Raw genomic sequence first — 2,923 nt, 5'->3', positions numbered from 1 at the left:
CTGGGGATTGAGCCTGCAACTTGGGCATGTGTCTTGACCAGAATTGAACCCAGGACTCTTCAGTCCACAGGCCAACTGTGCCTATCCACTGAGCCAAACCAGGTAGGGCTAGCAGGCTGGCTTCTAAGCTGATAGTTTTGTATGGCCTGTGAATGGTGCTATAAACATCCAACCGGCCCTTGGCCGAAAAAAGTTTCCCACTCTTGGTTTAGTTCAACGAGGCACGTGTGGTAGCAGCGAGTATGTCTCTCATCTATGAGACATCTCTGTACCTTCCTCTCAATTCTACTGTCGACATAAACTGCTCTAAAAAAAATAAAGCTGGTTGCCCTTGCCCATATGGCTCGGTTGGCTTGCATCGTCCCATACACCACATGGCTGCTGGTTTAGTTACTGGTCAGGGCACATGGCCAGAATTGGGAGCATGAGGAGGCAGCCAATCAATGTTCCTTTCTCTCCTCTCTCATATTTCTTCTTTCTTTCTCTAAAAATTAATTTTAAAAATCTAAAAAAAGAATACATATTAAAAATAAAATTTATTATATATTTTTTAATATTACACTCAACGTAAATCAAATCCCATGTATGGTCAAGAGGCATGAATGTTATATGTACAGGCAAAGGAAAACCAGGCAATGTTGAAGTATGACACGTGTTTATGTATGCTTGCAAAGGAAAACATTGAATTAAGCTGGGTGGATACATTTGAAAAAGATAGTACTAATATTTTAAAAAGCTAGTTAGGGTGTCCTACACGAAAGGAGGAGTGGAGATTTGGAAACATAATTTCTATTAGACCAGAAACTGGTCAAATCTAAATATTGGAGGGGCACAGCAGCCTCACTGAGGAGGGACAGGCCCTTTATATCTCCCCTGAAATTTAAAAGTGGAACATCTATAATTGAGCAAAGTTTCCTCTGCTCAACACACACACACATACAGGCACGCCTGAGAGATCCATACAGTAGGCCATTTCCTCAAAAATTAAAAAACGAGCCCTAGCTACAAACAAAACAAAGATAAATAGGAGCCCTAGCTAACTTGGCTCCATAGATAGTTGGCCTGTGGACTGAAGGGTCTGGGTTCAATTCCTGGGCAAGGGCACAAGCCTGGATTGCAGGCTCCATCCCCAGTGGGGGGCGTGCAGGAGGTAGCAGATCCAGGATTCTCTCTATTGTTGATGTTTCTGTCTCTCCCTTTCCCTTCATCTCTGAAATCAATAAAAATGTATTTTTTAAAAATTTTAAAATGACTTTCCTTTTGTGCCCAGCATGGTGACTGTTGCCTCCTCTCCCAAACCCCTCCAGGGCCTTGGGCCCTGGGCTGCGACAGGGAAGTGGGATGGGTGGTGGCAAACTCGGCTCCTTTCCCGGTGGGAGGGGGGGGTGGGCGCGAGGGCAGGCTCCTTCCTCCCCTTTTTTTCCACCCCCTCCGAGGAGCCAGGTCGACCAGCACTCCCAAAACCACTGGCATAGGGCGGTGGCAGGGACTGATGGTTGCCAGGTCAACCAGATGGCCGGGCCCGGACTTAGTCTCCAGCAGTAGTGGGGACCATGAGAGATAGGGTTGACCAGATGGCTGGGCCGGACTTTGTCTCTAGTGGCAGGTCAGAGTGATTGGGTTGACCAGTTGTCTGTGAAGATGAGAGACTGGTGATTGAGTGGGGATGAGTGGGGGTGAGTGCTGGGGGCGGGGGCAGGGCCAGGCCGAAAAGCAAATAAATGTGGACAGAATTTTTTTAAAAATTAGCCCTGACTGGTTTGGCTCAGTGGGTAGAGCATCAGCCTGTGGACTTAAGGGTCCCAGGTTCGATTCCAGTCAAGGGCATATACCTCGGTTGCGGGCACATCCCCAGTAGGGAGTGTGCAGGAGGCAGCTGAATTGATGTTTCTCTCTCATCAATATTTATAACTCTATATCCCTCTCCCTTCCTCTCTGTAAAAAATCAATAAAATATTTTTTTTTAAATTAAACTGCCTTTTGACCCAGGGATTCCACTTCTGGGAATATATCCAAAGAAACCTGAAACACTTATTTGAAAGAATATATGCACCTTTGTGTACATTGCAGCATTATTTACAACTAGAGGCCCAGTGCACAAAATTCATGCACTGGGAGGGGGGGGTCCCTCAGCCCGGCCTGCACCCTCTCGCAGTCAGGGACACCTCAGGGGATGTCTGCCCACTGGAGGAATGGGGCTTAAGCTGGCAGTCAGACATCCCTCTCACAGTCTGGGTCTCTCACAGTCTGGGACCCCTCACTTCTTACTGCCCACCTACAGCGGAGGGAGGAGAGGCTCCTGCCACTGCTGCTACATTCTCCAGCTATGAGCCTGGCTTCTAGCTGAGCAGCGCTCCCCCCGTGGGAGCGCACTGACCACCAGGGGGCAGCTCCTGCATTGAGCATTAGCCGCTGGTTGTCAGTGCATGTCATAGCGATTGGTCTTCCCACCATTCAGTCGATTTGCATATTAGGGTTTTATTATATAGGGTAGGCAAGATTTAGAAGGAGCCTAAATGTCCATCAGTAGATGAGTGGATAAAAAAGCTGTGGTCCATTTACACCATGGAATACCACTGAGCTGTTAAAAAAAAAAATGAAATCTTACCTTTTGTGACAGCGTGGATGGGCCTAGGGATTATTATGCTAACTGAAAGAAGCCAGTCAGAGAAAGACAAGTACCATAAGATTTCACTTATATGTGGAATCTAATGAACAAAATAGAAACAGACTCATAAATAAAGAGAACAGACTGACAACTGTCAGAGGTGAGGGGGTTTGGGGATTGAGTGAAAACAGTGAAGGAATTAAGTGAAGAAAAGAAATTCAGAGACCTAGACAACAGTATGGTGATTGCCAGAGGGAAGGGGGAGGTGGAGGAGGGAGGAGAGGGTAAAGGGGGAATACATGGAGATGGAAGGAG

Source organism: Myotis davidii, unplaced genomic scaffold (assembly GCF_000327345.1).
Source record: "Myotis davidii unplaced genomic scaffold, ASM32734v1 scaffold326, whole genome shotgun sequence".
Classification (NCBI taxonomy): domain Eukaryota; kingdom Metazoa; phylum Chordata; class Mammalia; order Chiroptera; family Vespertilionidae; genus Myotis; species Myotis davidii.
This window is presented reverse-complemented; position numbering follows the sequence as displayed.